General features: G+C 57.1%; 1 non-coding gene and 1 pseudogene across 1 annotated transcript; both read right to left on the bottom strand.

Annotated features, from left to right (window-relative positions):
- Positions 1 to 6,890: 6,890 nt before the first annotated feature.
- Positions 6,891 to 7,068, bottom strand: LOC142766137 (U2 spliceosomal RNA; annotated as a pseudogene).
- Positions 7,069 to 15,432: 8,364 nt separating this feature from the next.
- LOC142766182 (U2 spliceosomal RNA) lies at positions 15,433 to 15,623 on the bottom strand. Its single transcript, XR_012884426.1, has one exon. It is a non-coding gene; the product is annotated as a U2 spliceosomal RNA (small nuclear RNA).
- Between the last annotated feature and the right edge of the window lie 3,373 nt (positions 15,624 to 18,996).

Here is an 18,996-nt window from a genome sequence, read left to right as displayed (position 1 = left end):
AGGGCGCTGGCGATTCTTGAGGGCATGACGGCGATGCGGGAAACGTGGGAGGCGAGGGCGCACACGCTCGTCTTAACCGCAATGGCCTTATCTCGCAACGTGAGCTCGTGGAGTTTGGCTCGCTCTATGAAGAGCTGTGCCCTGCTCAGTACTCTCGACCACGTGGATGCCGCCACGCCCTCGCAGGTGAACAGGACCCCCAGCACCTTCACCGTCGATACTGCCACAATCGGCTCGACGACCTCGGCAGGAAAAGGGCCGAAGAGTAAAGCCTTGCTCTTCGCTTCGTTTAGTGCTGCTCCAGATACCGCTGCGTAGGCGCTAAATACCTGGCGGAATCGGGCGAGGCTGCGTGCGTCTCTCAGGAAGAGAGAGATATCGTCTGCGAAGGCAAGGACTTTAAGCTCCTCCTGGCCTGTTAGAGGCAGGCCCTTAATGGGGCCGTCACAGGCGACCGAGGTGATCAGTGGCTCGATTGAGCAGACGAATAGGGTTGGGCCTAGGGGGCACCCTTGCCTGATCCCTCTAGTGTAAGCAAAGGGGGTCGTCGTGGTGCCGTTAACCACTACGCAGCACTGCAGATCCGTGTATATCAACGCTATGACTTCGACAAAGTCTGGCGGGAGGCCAAACTCGCGTAGCACGTCCAGCAGGTACGAGTGTCTCACCCTGTCAAAAGCCTTCGCCTGATCGAGGGACAGGAAGGCCCCCGCGATGCGTTTGCAGGAGGCGAACTCGAATACATCTCTTGTCAGGGTGAGATTGGCGTACATTGAGCGCCCTGGGACGGCGCAGGACTGGTGCGGGGCGATCATGTCAGGCAGGAAGGTCTTCAGCCTTGAGTTCAAGATGGACGCCACGATCTTGTAGTCCACGTTTAGCAGAGTGATCGGGCGCCATGATGACGGGTCGTTTGAGGGCGCGCCGTCTTTCAGGATCAGGACGATGCGCCCCGCACCGAAGGAGGCTGGCTTGGCACGCTTCCCAATTACCATGTTGACGACCTTGAGAAGAGGGTAGCCCAGGACATCAAAAAACGTCATATAGAACCCCGCCGTCAGGCCGTCTGTGCCCGGTGCTGCGTTGGGAGGCATCGACGCGACTGCCCGGCGGACTTCGTCAAGCGAGGCCGGGGCGCACAGGGTCACACACTCGTCAGCTTCCAAACGTTGCAGCTTCTGGCATAGGTCTCTAATAAGGGCCGGGTCTGGGTGCGATTCCGCCGGGTCAGGTTCGCTGAAAGCTAGCCTGAAGTGGTCGAAAAACGCGGCCTCTATTTCAGCTGGGTCTGACGTAGTTGTGCCATCAGGGCGGAGAGCTTCCGTGATGCGCACGGACCCATTCCCGTTGATCTCGCGTAGGTCAACCTCCGGCAGGTCTCCCGAGACGGCGCGTGCTCTACGGGCTTCCCGGGCGGACGTTCTGAGAATTCGGTCGTGCTGGACCTGAAGCGAGTGAAGGTAGTCACGGGTGCACGCAGTAAGGGCGTCGGCGCTTTGAACGATGCGCATTCTTCGTAGAATTTCGTTCAAGCGGGCTGTGTTGCGTTTTTTCCTTGCGCTACCTTCCTGCTGCAGGAGGTCCCTCCACGTCGACTTCAGGTCGTCCCATGCCTCCGGGGACTCGCAGGGGGAAGCTAAGATTGATGCCTCCAGACGGGCCTTCAAGCTGCTGACGCTTTCGTTATCTACAAGGATCGCCGGGTCGAGGCGCCAAGCGGTGTCCCGCCGTCGAGGTCCCGGCTGCACCCTCACAGTTATAACCACCGGGGCGTGGTCCGACAATTTCTCCAGGCTGGCCGGTAACGCAATTACCTCGCACGAGGCAAGCGAAGGGAGCAATGCGTCGGGAAGGTATATACGGTCCAGCCGGCTACCCGTGACTCTCGAGGTCCTCGTCGGCACGAAGGCGTCCCCGTGAAGGTGAACCCAGGCGTCCGACAGCTTGAGGTGGCGTAGGATCTTTATTAGCTCCCTAGCGTGGTATGCTGAGCCGCCTCGCCCCGGGCCCCTGATGTCCCTCGTAGTGTCGATGACGCAGTTGAAGTCACCGAGGACTACGTGGGGAAGGGGTTCGAGCAGGTAATCGTGCAATTCCCGGAAGAAGCGGTTCGTATCATTGCGCGTCACGGGAGCGTAGAGGTTGACAACGCGGAGCTTCCGTCCATCGATGAAAATGTCAAGGAGGAGGATGCGTCCGTCAGCTCCAAAGGTGCAATGTGCCTTTTCCCGGCAACGGCCCGAAACGAAAACGACGCCGACGCCACACGCCTTTGCATTCGTTAAAGAAAATAACCCCTCCACCTGGCAAGTGCGGCGGAATCGGGTGACGTCAAGCGGGGTCCGAAAATTCGCTTCTTGAATAAACAGCAGGTCGATGCCCTGGGATTTCGCGTACGTAATCACCGTGCTCTGCTTGACGCGGTCCCGAAAGCCGCGCACATTCCACGTGGCTATGCGGAGGGGGGGGCATCGGTTATCGCGGCAGGGTACGAATCCAACAGCAACGGAGCGGGTGAGGGAGCGAGCGCCAGCAGCTGCTCTGGAGAGGGGGGGCATTATCGACGAGAGCCGAGAGGAGGAGGAGAGGCGCGCCGAGAGGGGAGGTGTGGGGGGGCCAGACGGCTGGCGAGGGTGCGGCGCGGCGCAGCGCGTGCTCGGAACTTGAAGGCGATGGCTTAGGGGGCCGATGCCCCTTTGCCCCCGCTGCTCGAGTCGAATTTCTTTGTTTTTGCATGGGGCGGGGCGTCGCTGTCGCTGCTCCGTCCTTCAACCCCCGGTCGGCGCTGCTTTAGCTCCTTGCTGGCCGTTCTCTCTCGCACACCCTCCTTCTTATCTTCGCCGTGCCGTCGGCGTGAACGTGAGCGCGCGCGTTGCTCGTGGCCCGCGGGCTGGCCTGCTGTCGCATCTCTCTCCCGGCGTGGCGCTGTCAGCGCTGAGGAAAGTGCGTTGGAGTAGCTGGCGTCACGCTCGTCGGGAAGGAGGTAGAAGCCTCGGCTCACGATAGGCGCTTCTCCCCGGGCCGGGACTTGGGTTCCGTCCTCCAAGTCTTGGGTGGTTACGGGGGCGAGCACGTTGGCGGGAGTTGAGCGAGAGGAGGAGGAGTCCTCTCCTGTCTCGGTAGAAAGCTCCGCCTCTGTCTGCTCGGGCGTCGCAGGTTGGCTCTGGTCCCGCGCCGTCGGGGGGGCAGGCGAGGAGGGGGGGGGCGAAAGCACCGGATCTGTGGCGGAGCCACTCGACTCTGTTCCCGAAGACGTGGTGGAGACGTCTTCTGTCCTCCCAGTTTGCTCTCCCTCATTGGTGGATGAGGTCGCCGTACTGCTACTCCCAGTGGGCAGGTCGGTCTCAGTGTCATGGTCGCTGGGGAGGGACTCCCTTGCCGCCGTGCTGGGCTTAGGCTTCGGTGACAACACTTGTAACCGCGACTTCTGTTCTCCGGGCCTGGGGGATGACGGGCCACTGCCCCGAGTCGGGTGTGACGCGAGGTTCGAGACCGCGGAAAGCCCTCGGGCGGCTGACGCGTATGAGCGCCTCCTAAAACACTCCTTGGTCCCGTGGTGGCCGCCGCATCTCAAGCATTCGGCTTCGCACCCCTCTGTCTCGTGGCCAAAAGTGCCACAGCGTTTACAAAACGGGGTTTGGCACGCAGAGGCCATGTGTCCCGTCTCGCTACATCTCGCGCAAACCCGCCGCATGCCCCTGTACTCAAACATTACGCGGTGTCCGGCGACGGTCGCAAAGTTGGGGACTGGTTTTACCATTTCTATGCGCACAACACGCACGCCATTCAGTTTGTTTTGGCGATTTGCGACCGTCGCGAACGCCACGCTCTTCACCTTCCCGTACTGGGCTAGCATATTAACCAAGGGGTCTTCGGGTAGATAGGCAGGGTAGCGGAACACATTGACAAACGTAATCGGGGGCCCCACTGCCTCCACTGCTACTTTTTCATCACGAACCATGAAACCTTCCTCTACCATTAATTTGGTGGCTTGAGCAGCAGTGCGCGTGCACACAAGAAATCTCGCCCCTCCCATATGCTGGAGGACATGCACACTATCTTCCCCCGCAGTATGCTCAACAGCATCAATTAGGTCATCAAAACAAAAATCACCGTCAGGCACATTGAAGAAAAAACAGTTCTCCCTCACCGGGAGGTTTGTTTGAGCAGCCATATTGGGCACTGGTGGACACGCAAGGGCGCGTGACTGGTGGGAACGCAGGAGTGCTGCGTACTAGTAGACGGGCTCAGCAGGCGCTGGGTCCGATATCCGGTAGCGAGGTGGTAGGCAACGGAACGGAGAGGTCCGGGGCAGCAGGCAGGATCCGGGTCCGTGCGTCACCAGGCATGGGGCGGGGGTCGCCGAGCAGGAAGGCCCGGGACCGGAAGCCGGGGGCTGCAGGCTGGAACGGCAGCGCTCCGGGCGGCTGGGTGACTCCTTTGCAGGGGGGGTCCGGGGGTCGACGTCGGCTTGACGTGACCCCGGGTCCGACTTGCGACTCGTGTGAAGAAACAGCTACCTCGACCTTTGATCTTAGCCAAAAGGCCGAGAAGCGATGCAATTCATTAGCACGTAATTAAAATTCATTCTTTCACACCTCGTACTTAGTTCTGGCCAAAAGCCGGGCAAACAGTAGCAAAGCAATTCCGACGTCCACCCATGCACAACCAGCATTGTGCACCGACAGCGGCAGCGCTGGCTTCACGGCATTGCTTTTATCCCCAGTCCGCTTGAAGTTTCTAGTTTCGCTTACAAACATGTTAAAACTGAAACCTTCTTTTTCCCAGAGGTCGAAGCCACGCGTGCTTGCTTGCATGCGTACTCTCTATGCGCCCATGACGTCACACCAAATGCTTGCTGGCGAACATTATCAGGCATGTCGCGAGGGATGCTACAGCATTTGTTTTAAAAACTGATGCATAGTGTACATGTCCAACTCGAGCACCAAAGTCTGGAAGGAAGGAAAAAAAAAAAAATGACTGTGCAAAATGTGAATACGTCACCCATCCAACATGGCTTCTACGCCGGCTGCCCAAGCAACGCCTCTGCAACGACGCCCACAATCATCGGCAAAAAGGTGGTGCCTTTGGCTGCTTCAGCACGCTCAACATATGCCTTGCAAGTTCCGACGTGGCGGAACACCGCACCGAGGTCGACGAAGGTCCTGCCGTGAAAGGCAGACCCGGGAATGCGTGCGAAACGTCTACCGCGTGGGTTGTGAAGCCGGTGAATGAAGGATCATGTGGCAGAGGGTGACGGAACGTGAGTGTGCGACTTGACGCTGCGATGTCGTTCAAGCGTTCAACGGGCCGGCAGGTTCTGTCTGTCGTGGTCGAAAACGTCCGAGTTTTGCTGATTCCGAGGGGTAGGAGTGCTATGGTGGCGTGTACGAGGCGCTGGTGCGGCGCTCCGTCGATCGTGCCGGACGGACATGAGGCGGCCGAAGGCGGTCGTGAAGTGGTCGCGGAAATCAGTGGAGAAGTACTCGCCTGCGCTTTTCGTCGAAGACGCGCGACAGACGGTCTTCGGGAGACACGGGTGGTTGCACAAATGCGACCGTGCGTCAACGTGCAGCCATATTCGTGGATTATTTCGCCCCATTACGATAGCTTCGTCATTGCGCTCGCTGGTGTTGCTTGTTTTTGTTGACCTTCACTTGTGGCTCACACCCACTGTGGGGGATTGGCTGGTTTGTTGTTCTGCTTCTTCGACTTCTACATACTCGGCTTAGTGAAGCTGTGAGGAGTGACGAGTGGGTACGGAGGCAAAGCGCGCACGGGGCGTGATCTCACGCGTCCTGGGGTCCACGTCGCTTCAGGTACGTGCGTGGTGCGTCCGAACGTCTAGTGCGCAATTTTCTTGGAACTTCCAGCAACTGGCAATTCCATTGAGGTGAGCGTGCGAGGATGTTCGTTGTAATTAACGAGAGCCAACGGTGGATGAGCTGGTATGAGATGGTGTTCAGAAATGAAGTGTTTGATCAACAAGGCGATGCCCGCCGTGGTGGTCTGATGGCCGTAAGGTACTCGGCTGCTGACCCGCAGGTGGTGGGATCGAATCCCGGCCGCGGCGGCTGCATTTCCCTGTGCTCAGATTAGGGTGCACGTGAAAGAACCCCAGGTGGTCGAAATTTTCCCATAATCATATGGTGGTTTTGGGACGTCAAACCCCAAAGGTCAGTGGACATAGGAAAAGCACATCGGGGCTTTGCCGCTCCACCGTACAGCAGGTGTGTGCGGAGTGGGTCCTGTGGCGTTCTTTGCGATTTTAATTTGTGATGGGGAATAGTGTAGATGCGTAGACGTGGCGAGAGCACGCGTCTTCAGGTTCAGACGCCGCGTGAAGATGTGAAATAAAAATGCCTTCGCTTGCCACTGCAACTGTAAACAGAAACACCAACCAAACCCCATTTTCTAGAGGCTTTTTTTATTTTTCGTTGCGAAACGGGTGAATTCGAAAAGCGGAAATAGCTTGGCACATACATACACACTTCTACACACATACATACATACACATCGCACATGCATACACATCGTATACACACTTCTAGCTTTCCTCCGAAACAGTAATGATAATTTCCTCAATAGTTTTATTAATATGAGTAGGAACGTTAAAAAAAATAAGAAACTTGAGTATGTACGTGTGAACATAACAAAATAAAAGAGACCCTCCATATATGAAATACACACGGAAACATTTATTTTCCCAGAGCAATCGTAAGTGTAAACACAGCTAGCGCACTCCCTGCACGCGAATACCGCGTCAGCCGGGGCGGCGTGCCGCCACCGTCTCGGACACTCGACGCACCCAAGCCGTTTACCCCGGTATCATGGGTAAATCCGAACACTCCTTCTATCATTGAATTTATTGTCGAACTCACCCCGCAGGGGGTGAGTGGGCCGATCCCGGAGGTAGTGCAATACCGGGCCAACCCGTGGCGGAGGTGAAGCAAGCTTCAAGCACTCCGCCGCATCACAAAAATAAGTTTAATATCTTGGATCCAAATAGGATCCGTATCAGATATTAAGCTGATAAGAACAGATACTACACAAAGAGAATTTATTGATCTCTTGACAAATCAAGAAAACACTGATCAACACAATACTCAGCCGACAATTGGGCTGGTTACAGGGGTGACTTAAGGGGAACATAAATGAACGGGGTTATGATCACAAAAGAAAGAAACGAACAACACTAAAGGACGTCATCAAAACAAGGGAGTGCTCAGTTGCTTATGTGAACAATTTGAAATTAAAGAAACAAAGACGGATATGAGCAGCTATATACATATATACAATACATAGGAACTTAGAATATACATTGCTATATATACAAACAATTATATACAAATATGTACAAGACACATTTGACCGCGCGGTCTCATTGGGTAAGACCGCGGTTAATAACACGCCGTCAGGCGCTGCGTATCGCGTGACATTGTGACGCGCCCGGAGTTACGTGTGATGCGCCTCTGCGGCGTCCCTACGCGCCGCGAAAGTTGTGCCTGACGGCGCTAAACAGCGGGTGCGAGAAGCGGCTTCATAGTGCCGGGACGCAGAAAAAAAAGGGGGGGGGGGAGGGGCGAGTTGCGGCGCAAAAACACTAAAGAGGCAGGGAGGGGCCCATTAGTAAACAATTATCGGGGCGACCAGTTTGCCGTCCCTCAAGAAAAAAAACCTGGTGTGCCAACGGCGGAGGAACGTTTCTTCGCCGCTGGCTTCAAGTTGCTCGGAGAGGTGCGCCCACAGCAGCCTCCTGATTTTACTCATGGCGGGATACGCCGCCCTCACAGGCCTCTTCTTCGCTTCGGCCAGTGATCGCCGTTGCCAGATCACGAAAAGGGTGATGGCGACGACGAGTTTCGCGAAGCGGCCTTTATTGCGCCTGTGATAAGGAGGGGGGCGAATGCCGAAGGAGCGCGCGGTCAAGCGCCACACGGGTCGCGCGGCCACGCAGTCGAACAGAGCGTGTTTGAGGGTCTCTTGGTGCTGGCAGTTCGGGCAACGGGCGTCGGGGACGATGCCGAGGCGGTGCAGTCTCTGCCGCGTGGGGAGGACTTCCCATGCACGTTTCCATATGAAGTCTTGCACCTCACGGGGGGCGTCGTGGCCGAGTGCGGCAATTTCCCGTGTCGCTCGCTTCGCCCGGCGCCTGTCTTCATCGTGGAGCTGGTTGGCTGTGAGGGTCTCGATCAGTCTGGCTGGCGGGTCTGAGTCTATCTCGCAGCCAGGGGCTTCGCGGGTGAGCATACGCATTGTCGCCTCTGCCGCCCTGTAGAAGGGGGAGGGAGACTCAGCGAACGGACCGCGGTAACTGCCTGCGTCCAGCCAGCTGTTACGCACGCTTGCCCAATAAAGAAGCAGGTTCCTGCCGGCATACGCGCTTGCCTTCGCCAGGGTTCGGGCAGTCTTAAGAGCCAGGATTTTGCCCGTGGTCTGTGCGTGGGGAAGCCCGAGACCACCATCGCATGGAGAGAGCTGCAAAAGGTGACGCCTGACGGGTGGGGGCTTGCCTTCCCACATGAACGCGGTGATGCCCTTGTTAAGGGCGCTGGCGATTCTTGAGGGCATGACGGCGATGCGGGAAACGTGGGAGGCGAGGGCGCACACGCTCGTCTTAACCGCAATGGCCTTATCTCGCAACGTGAGCTCGTGGAGTTTGGCTCGCTCTATGAAGAGCTGTGCCCTGCTCAGTACTCTCGACCACGTGGATGCCGCCACGCCCTCGCAGGTGAACAGGACCCCCAGCACCTTCACCGTCGATACTGCCACAATCGGCTCGACGACCTCGGCAGGAAAAGGGCCGAAGAGTAAAGCCTTGCTCTTCGCTTCGTTTAGTGCTGCTCCAGATACCGCTGCGTAGGCGCTAAATACCTGGCGGAATCGGGCGAGGCTGCGTGCGTCTCTCAGGAAGAGAGAGATATCGTCTGCGAAGGCAAGGACTTTAAGCTCCTCCTGGCCTGTTAGAGGCAGGCCCTTAATGGGGCCGTCACAGGCGACCGAGGTGATCAGTGGCTCGATTGAGCAGACGAATAGGGTTGGGCCTAGGGGGCACCCTTGCCTGATCCCTCTAGTGTAAGCAAAGGGGGTCGTCGTGGTGCCGTTAACCACTACGCAGCACTGCAGATCCGTGTATATCAACGCTATGACTTCGACAAAGTCTGGCGGGAGGCCAAACTCGCGTAGCACGTCCAGCAGGTACGAGTGTCTCACCCTGTCAAAAGCCTTCGCCTGATCGAGGGACAGGAAGGCCCCCGCGATGCGTTTGCAGGAGGCGAACTCGAATACATCTCTTGTCAGGGTGAGATTGGCGTACATTGAGCGCCCTGGGACGGCGCAGGACTGGTGCGGGGCGATCATGTCAGGCAGGAAGGTCTTCAGCCTTGAGTTCAAGATGGACGCCACGATCTTGTAGTCCACGTTTAGCAGAGTGATCGGGCGCCATGATGACGGGTCGTTTGAGGGCGCGCCGTCTTTCAGGATCAGGACGATGCGCCCCGCACCGAAGGAGGCTGGCTTGGCACGCTTCCCAATTACCATGTTGACGACCTTGAGAAGAGGGTAGCCCAGGACATCAAAAAACGTCATATAGAACCCCGCCGTCAGGCCGTCTGTGCCCGGTGCTGCGTTGGGAGGCATCGACGCGACTGCCCGGCGGACTTCGTCAAGCGAGGCCGGGGCGCACAGGGTCACACACTCGTCAGCTTCCAAACGTTGCAGCTTCTGGCATAGGTCTCTAATAAGGGCCGGGTCTGGGTGCGATTCCGCCGGGTCAGGTTCGCTGAAAGCTAGCCTGAAGTGGTCGAAAAACGCGGCCTCTATTTCAGCTGGGTCTGACGTAGTTGTGCCATCAGGGCGGAGAGCTTCCGTGATGCGCACGGACCCATTCCCGTTGATCTCGCATAGGTCAACCTCCGGCAGGTCTCCCGAGACGGCGCGTGCTCTACGGGCTTCCCGGGCGGACGTTCTGAGAATTCGGTCGTGCTGGACCTGAAGCGAGTGAAGGTAGTCACGGGTGCACGCAGTAAGGGCGTCGGCGCTTTGAACGATGCGCATTCTTCGTAGAATTTCGTTCAAGCGGGCTGTGTTGCGTTTTTTCCTTGCGCTACCTTCCTGCTGCAGGAGGTCCCTCCACGTCGACTTCAGGTCGTCCCATGCCTCCGGGGACTCGCAGGGGGAAGCTAAGATTGATGCCTCCAGACGGGCCTTCAAGCTGCTGACGCTTTCGTTATCTACAAGGATCGCCGGGTCGAGGCGCCAAGCGGTGTCCCGCCGTCGAGGTCCCGGCTGCACCCTCACAGTTATAACCACCGGGGCGTGGTCCGACAATTTCTCCAGGCTGGCCGGTAACGCAATTACCTCGCACGAGGCAAGCGAAGGGAGCAATGCGTCGGGAAGGTATATACGGTCCAGCCGGCTACCCGTGACTCTCGAGGTCCTCGTCGGCACGAAGGCGTCCCCGTGAAGGTGAACCCAGGCGTCCGACAGCTTGAGGTGGCGTAGGATCTTTATTAGCTCCCTAGCGTGGTATGCTGAGCCGCCTCGCCCCGGGCCCCTGATGTCCCTCGTAGTGTCGATGACGCAGTTGAAGTCACCGAGGACTACGTGGGGAAGGGGTTCGAGCAGGTAATCGTGCAATTCCCGGAAGAAGCGGTTCGTATCATTGCGCGTCACGGGAGCGTAGAGGTTGACAACGCGGAGCTTCCGTCCATCGATGAAAATGTCAAGGAGGAGGATGCGTCCGTCAGCTCCAAAGGTGCAATGTGCCTTTTCCCGGCAACGGCCCGAAACGAAAACGACGCCGACGCCACACGCCTTTGCATTCGTTAAAGAAAATAACCCCTCCACCTGGCAAGTGCGGCGGAATCGGGTGACGTCAAGCGGGGTCCGAAAATTCGCTTCTTGAATAAACAGCAGGTCGATGCCCTGGGATTTCGCGTACGTAATCACCGTGCTCTGCTTGACGCGGTCCCGAAAGCCGCGCACATTCCACGTGGCTATGCGGAGGGGGGGCATCGGTTATCGCGGCAGGGTACGAATCCAACAGCAACGGAGCGGGTGAGGGAGCGAGCGCCAGCAGCTGCTCTGGAGAGGGGGGGCATTATCGACGAGAGCCGAGAGGAGGAGGAGAGGCGCGCCGAGAGGGGAGGTGTGGGGGGGCCAGACGGCTGGCGAGGGTGCGGCGCGGCGCAGCGCGTGCTCGGAACTTGAAGGCGATGGCTTAGGGGGCCGATGCCCCTTTGCCCCCGCTGCTCGAGTCGAATTTCTTTGTTTTTGCATGGGGCGGGGCGTCGCTGTCGCTGCTCCGTCCTTCAACCCCCGGTCGGCGCTGCTTTAGCTCCTTGCTGGCCGTTCTCTCTCGCACACCCTCCTTCTTATCTTCGCCGTGCCGTCGGCGTGAACGTGAGCGCGCGCGTTGCTCGTGGCCCGCGGGCTGGCCTGCTGTCGCATCTCTCTCCCGGCGTGGCGCTGTCAGCGCTGAGGAAAGTGCGTTGGAGTAGCTGGCGTCACGCTCGTCGGGAAGGAGGTAGAAGCCTCGGCTCACGATAGGCGCTTCTCCCCGGGCCGGGACTTGGGTTCCGTCCTCCAAGTCTTGGGTGGTTACGGGGGCGAGCACGTTGGCGGGAGTTGAGCGAGAGGAGGAGGAGTCCTCTCCTGTCTCGGTAGAAAGCTCCGCCTCTGTCTGCTCGGGCGTCGCAGGTTGGCTCTGGTCCCGCGCCGTCGGGGGGGCAGGCGAGGAGGGGGGGGGGCGAAAGCACCGGATCTGTGGCGGAGCCACTCGACTCTGTTCCCGAAGACGTGGTGGAGACGTCTTCTGTCCTCCCAGTTTGCTCTCCCTCATTGGTGGATGAGGTCGCCGTACTGCTACTCCCAGTGGGCAGGTCGGTCTCAGTGTCATGGTCGCTGGGGAGGGACTCCCTTGCCGCCGTGCTGGGCTTAGGCTTCGGTGACAACACTTGTAACCGCGACTTCTGTTCTCCGGGCCTGGGGGATGACGGGCCACTGCCCCGAGTCGGGTGTGACGCGAGGTTCGAGACCGCGGAAAGCCCTCGGGCGGCTGACGCGTATGAGCGCCTCCTAAAACACTCCTTGGTCCCGTGGTGGCCGCCGCATCTCAAGCATTCGGCTTCGCACCCCTCTGTCTCGTGGCCAAAAGTGCCACAGCGTTTACAAAACGGGGTTTGGCACGCAGAGGCCATGTGTCCCGTCTCGCTACATCTCGCGCAAACCCGCCGCATGCCCCTGTACTCAAACATTACGCGGTGTCCGGCGACGGTCGCAAAGTTGGGGACTGGTTTTACCATTTCTATGCGCACAACACGCACGCCATTCAGTTTGTTTTGGCGATTTGCGACCGTCGCGAACGCCACGCTCTTCACCTTCCCGTACTGGGCTAGCATATTAACCAAGGGGTCTTCGGGTAGATAGGCAGGGTAGCGGAACACATTGACAAACGTAATCGGGGGCCCCACTGCCTCCACTGCTACTTTTTCATCACGAACCATGAAACCTTCCTCTACCATTAATTTGGTGGCTTGAGCAGCAGTGCGCGTGCACACAAGAAATCTCGCCCCTCCCATATGCTGGAGGACATGCACACTATCTTCCCCCGCAGTATGCTCAACAGCATCAATTAGGTCATCAAAACAAAAATCACCGTCAGGCACATTGAAGAAAAAACAGTTCTCCCTCACCGGGAGGTTTGTTTGAGCAGCCATATTGGGCACTGGTGGACACGCAAGGGCGCGTGACTGGTGGGAACGCAGGAGTGCTGCGTACTAGTAGACGGGCTCAGCAGGCGCTGGGTCCGATATCCGGTAGCGAGGTGGTAGGCAACGGAACGGAGAGGTCCGGGGCAGCAGGCAGGATCCGGGTCCGTGCGTCACCAGGCATGGGGCGGGGGTCGCCGAGCAGGAAGGCCCGGGACCGGAAGCCGGGGGCTGCAGGCTGGAACGGCAGCGCTCCGGGCGGCTGGGTGACTCCTTTGCAGGGGGGGTCCGGGGGTCGACGTCGGCTTGACGTGACCCCGGGTCCGACTTGCGACTCGTGTGAAGAAACAGCTACCTCGACCTTTGATCTTAGCCAAAAGGCCGAGAAGCGATGCAATTCATTAGCACGTAATTAAAATTCATTCTTTCACACCTCGTACTTAGTTCTGGCCAAAAGCCGGGCAAACAGTAGCAAAGCAATTCCGACGTCCACCCATGCACAACCAGCATTGTGCACCGACAGCGGCAGCGCTGGCTTCACGGCATTGCTTTTATCCCCAGTCCGCTTGAAGTTTCTAGTTTCGCTTACAAACATGTTAAAACTGAAACCTTCTTTTTCCCAGAGGTCGAAGCCACGCGTGCTTGCTTGCATGCGTACTCTCTATGCGCCCATGACGTCACACCAAATGCTTGCTGGCGAACATTATCAGGCATGTCGCGAGGGATGCTACAGCATTTGTTTTAAAAACTGATGCATAGTGTACATGTCCAACTCGAGCACCAAAGTCTGGAAGGAAGGAAAAAAAAAATGACTGTGCAAAATGTGAATACGTCACCCATCCAACATGGCTTCTACGCCGGCTGCCCAAGCAACGCCTCTGCAACGACGCCCACAATCATCGGCAAAAAGGTGGTGCCTTTGGCTGCTTCAGCACGCTCAACATATGCCTTGCAAGTTCCGACGTGGCGGAACACCGCACCGAGGTCGACGAAGGTCCTGCCGTGAAAGGCAGACCCGGGAATGCGTGCGAAACGTCTACCGCGTGGGTTGTGAAGCCGGTGAATGAAGGATCATGTGGCAGAGGGTGACGGAACGTGAGTGTGCGACTTGACGCTGCGATGTCGTTCAAGCGTTCAACGGGCCGGCAGGTTCTGTCTGTCGTGGTCGAAAACGTCCGAGTTTTGCTGATTCCGAGGGGTAGGAGTGCTATGGTGGCGTGTACGAGGCGCTGGTGCGGCGCTCCGTCGATCGTGCCGGACGGACATGAGGCGGCCGAAGGCGGTCGTGAAGTGGTCGCGGAAATCAGTGGAGAAGTACTCGCCTGCGCTTTTCGTCGAAGACGCGCGACAGACGGTCTTCGGGAGACACGGGTGGTTGCACAAATGCGACCGTGCGTCAACGTGCAGCCATATTCGTGGATTATTTCGCCCCATTACGATAGCTTCGTCACTGCGCTCGCTGGTGTTGCTTGTTTTTGTTGACCTTCACTTGTGGCTCACACCCACTGTGGGGGATTGGCTGGTTTGTTGTTCTGCTTCTTCGACTTCTACATACTCGGCTTAGTGAAGCTGTGAGGAGTGACGAGTGGGTACGGAGGCAAAGCGCGCACGGGGCGTGATCTCACGCGTCCTGGGGTCCACGTCGCTTCAGGTACGTGCGTGGTGCGTCCGAACGTCTAGTGCGCAATTTTCTTGGAACTTCCAGCAACTGGCAATTCCATTGAGGTGAGCGTGCGAGGATGTTCGTTGTAATTAACGAGAGCCAACGGTGGATGAGCTGGTATGAGATGGTGTTCAGAAATGAAGTGTTTGATCAACAAGGCGATGCCCGCCGTGGTGGTCTGATGGCCGTAAGGTACTCGGCTGCTGACCCGCAGGTGGTGGGATCGAATCCCGGCCGCGGCGGCTGCATTTCCCTGTGCTCAGATTAGGGTGCACGTGAAAGAACCCCAGGTGGTCGAAATTTTCCCATAATCATATGGTGGTTTTGGGACGTCAAACCCCAAAGGTCAGTGGACATAGGAAAAGCACATCGGGGCTTTGCCGCTCCACCGTACAGCAGGTGTGTGCGGAGTGGGTCCTGTGGCGTTCTTTGCGATTTTAATTTGTGATGGGGAATAGTGTAGATGCGTAGACGTGGCGAGAGCACGCGTCTTCAGGTTCAGACGCCGCGTGAAGATGTGAAATAAAAATGCCTTCGCTTGCCACTGCAACTGTAAACAGAAACACCAACCAAACCCCATTTTCTAGAGGCTTTTTTTATTTTTCGTTGCGAAACGGGTGAATTCGAAAAGCGGAAATAGCTTGGCACATACATACACACTTCTACACACATACATACATACACATCGCACATGCATACACATCGTATACACACTTCTAGCTTTCCTCCGAAACAGTAATGATAATTTCCTCAATAGTTTTATTAATATGAGTAGGAACGTTAAAAAAAATAAGAAACTTGAGTATGTACGTGTGAACATAACAAAATAAAAGAGACCCTCCATATATGAAATACACACGGAAACATTTATTTTCCCAGAGCAATCGTAAGTGTAAACACAGCTAGCGCACTCCCTGCACGCGAATACCGCGTCAGCCGGGGCGGCGTGCCGCCACCATCTCGGACACTCGACGCACCCAAGCCGTTTACCCCGGTATCATGGGTAAATCCGAACACTCCTTCTATCATTGAATTTATTGTCGAACTCACCCCGCAGGGGGTGAGTGGGCCGATCCCGGAGGTAGTGCAATACCGGGCCAACCCGTGGCGGAGGTGAAGCAAGCTTCAAGCACTCCGCCGCATCACAAAAATAAGTTTAATATCTTGGATCCAAATAGGATCCGTATCAGATATTAAGCTGATAAGAACAGATACTACACAAAGAGAAGTTTATTGAACTTCAAACTGAAAGGACAGGTACATTGACATGTGTTTTACAAAATAAACCAGCGGGATAACATTGAATATATACAAGTGTACGCTTACACAAGCAAATACAAAACAGCGCGTTATCTATATACATATTTACAACTATAAAGTTAAACAAATCAAGAATGAAGGACAAACACATTTCAGCTACTATACTTTACAAAAGAATATACAGGGGTGGGGGTGTCGCGTGTTATGTACATATTTACAGTCTTATTTACATGCACAGAAATAAATACTGATGGGCGAGCACGCAGCATACACCTATGCTTTCACAAATTATGAAAAAGGTATATACAAAAACATGTGGCGCTATATACATATGTACAAAACCAACCACCCCTTGGTGTCAGCAGGCGGGGCCAGCGGCACAACCCAGCGTCAAAAAAAACTCGTTTTACCAGATTCCAAATTGCTTTATGACAACAGGCGCTACAGTGGTGTATCTGGGGAGAGGGGCGATGGGGGGTCACCTTGGTTTTAAACTGAACATGTATTGATCCTAAGTTGGTCGACTCCCCGGAAACCGAGAACGGTTAGTAATGTAGAATTGGAGCGACCAACTTGCCTTCCCTCAAGAAGAAGAACTTCGTGTGCCAGCGGCGCAGGAACATCTCCTCTCCACTGGCTTCGAGTTCGCGCGAGAGAAGCTCCCACAGCAACCTTCTTATTCGCGTAACGGCAGGAGGGGCCGCCCGAACTGGCTTTCGCCGCGCTTCCGCGAGCGAGCGACGTTGCCACACCACGAAGAGGGTGCAGGCGGTCACGAGTCTCGCAAACGCTCCCTTGTTGCGTTTATGGCCTGGTGGGGGGCGAATCCCAAAGCAATGCGCTACCATGCGCCAGACAGGGCGTGCGGCCGAACATTCAAACAAGGCATGCCTTTGGGTTTCGGGCTCCCGACAGTTGGGGCAGCGGTCGTCGGGCACTATGCCTAGCCTCTTCAAGCGGTGCCTAGTGGGGAGGACCTCCCACGCTCTCTTCCAGAGAAAATCCTGGATTTCACTGGGGAGCAGGCTTTGCAGTAGAGAGAGGTCGCGCCTAGCTCGCTCCGCCCGTTGCCGGTCCTCGTCGCTGAGCTGGCTTGCCGTGAGTGCCTCAACAATTCGGGCCGGCTGCTCTGCGTCAGGGTCGCAATTCGGCGCTTCCTTCCGCAGCATGCGTGCCGTCGCTGCAGCTACCCTGTAAAAGGGCGAGGGTGATTCCGCGTGCGGGCCGGAGTGGCGACCGGCATCCAGCCAACTGTTAGACGGGCCGCTCCAATAGAACAGCAGGCCCCTCCCGACATAGTTGTTAGCTTGCGCCACCTTGCGAGCCGTCTTCAAAGCGAGCAGTTTGCTCAGGGTGAGTGCATGCGGGAGGCCCAGCCCCCCCTCTTTAACTTCCAACTGGAGAAGGGCTCGTTTGACGGGGGGTGGTGTCCTGCCCCATAGCAGGTCATTGGCTAGCATGCCGAGTCGAGTGGCCACCCGCGCCGGCATCACTGTCACCCTGCTGACGTATGAGGCCAAGGCAAGAACGCTTGTCTTGATTGCGACGGCCTTTTCACGCAGGTTCAGGTTAAGCAGTGCTGCGCGCTCGGTGAGCTGTGCCGCGCTGTCGATGACCCTCGTCCATGCGGAAGCGTCGACGCCTTCTCGGGAAAAGTAGACGCCGAGGACCTTAACCGTGCTGACCGGTTCTATGTCGCCAATTGCTTCAGGAGGAAACGGACCGAAGAGCAGTGCTCGGCTCTTTCTCTCGTTCAGTTCGGCTCCTGACACTTTAGCGTATAGCTCAAATACGCTGCGGAAGCGGTCGAGGCTTCGCGCGTCCTTGAGAAAGAGCGATATATCGTCGGCAAACGCCAAGACTCTGATCTCCTCGGTACCGGTCATAGGCAGGCCTCGGATGCGTTCGTCGCTGGCCAGGGTTGCGAGCAGAGGCTCCATCGAGAGTACGAACAGAGTTGGGCCTAAGGGGCACCCTTGCCTAATGCCTCTCGAGTACCGGAAGAAAGCTGTTGTCGTGCCGTTCACCGCGACGCAACTTCGCAGGTCGGTGTACAGGAGCTTGATGGCAGCCACAAACTCCTGCGGGAGCCCAAATTGACGGAGCACTTCAAAGAGGTACGTGTGCCTAACCCTGTCGAACGCCTTGGCTTGGTCCAGGGACAGGAAGGCACCCGTGACTCTTTTCTGGGTCGCGTATTCAAAAACATCTCTGGTGGCTGTGAGGTTGGCGAACATGGACCGGCCAGGCACGGCGCAGGCTTGGTGGGGAGCTATCAAGTCCGGCAAGAAGGTCCTCAGCCTGGTGTTGAGTATGGACGCCACGATCTTGTAATCCACATTGAGTAGAGAGATCGGGCGCCATGACGACAGTTCACGTGGGGATGCGCCATCTTTGAGGATGAGGGTGATGCGCCCTTCGCTGAAAGAAGCTGGTTTTTCGTGCGTCTGGAGGACCAGGTTGACCATGGCCAGGAGTGGGGTGCGCAGAACTTCAAAGAAAGTCGCGTAAAAGCCAGCCGTCAGGCCGTCAGTGCCCGGAGCAGAGTTCGGTGGCATGGCTTGGATGGCCGCACGAAGTTCTTCTTCCGTTACTGCGCCGCGCAACACTATGCACTCGTCTTCGGCGAGCCGAGGCAGGCGCGAACACAGACTGGCCATGAGAGTTGCATCGGGGGGTGGGCCACAAGAGTTCGGCTCATGAAAGACGGCCTCGAAGTAGTCGTGGAACTCCGCTTCGATCTCGGTGGGGTCGGTGATCAGGCTGCCGTCAGGCCGTTGCACCTCAGAGATCCGAAGGGAGCCGGTACCTCGCGCCTCGTTCAAGTCTATGTCTGGTGCGCCCCCCGCAGCGACGCGTGCATCGCGTGAGTTGCGCGCGTTTTCCCGGAAGAGACGGTCGTGCTGAACTTGCAGCGAGTGGAGATAGTCGCGCATACAGGTCGTGAGGTGGTCCGCACTCTGTACAATCCGCATGCGGCGGAGTAGCTCATTCATCGCTTTTGTGATGCGCTTCTTCCTCACGCTGCCTTCTTCTTGCAGGAACAGTCTCCATCTCGCCTTCAAGTCGTCCCATACCGCGGGGCTGGTACAGGGGGTGGCTTCAATCGTCTCCTCCAGGAACTCTGATATTCTCAGGGCGCTCGTGCGGTCTTTGATGAGTGCCGGGTCAAGGCGCCAAGTTTCGTTTCTTGCATGAGGGCCAGGCGTACCCCTCACCGTTGTAACCAACGGGAGGTGGTCAGTTCTGTCCGCCAGCACATCGGGGAGGGTAAGGACTTCGCACGACGCAATAGAGCCGACGAGGCGCTCGGGAACGTAGGCTCGATCAAGTCTGCTGGCCGTTGTCCGCGAGGTTCGGGTG

Source organism: Rhipicephalus microplus, chromosome 6 (assembly GCF_043290135.1).
Source record: "Rhipicephalus microplus isolate Deutch F79 chromosome 6, USDA_Rmic, whole genome shotgun sequence".
Taxonomy (NCBI): Eukaryota; Metazoa; Arthropoda; class Arachnida; order Ixodida; family Ixodidae; genus Rhipicephalus; species Rhipicephalus microplus.
This window is presented reverse-complemented; position numbering and strand designations above follow the sequence as displayed.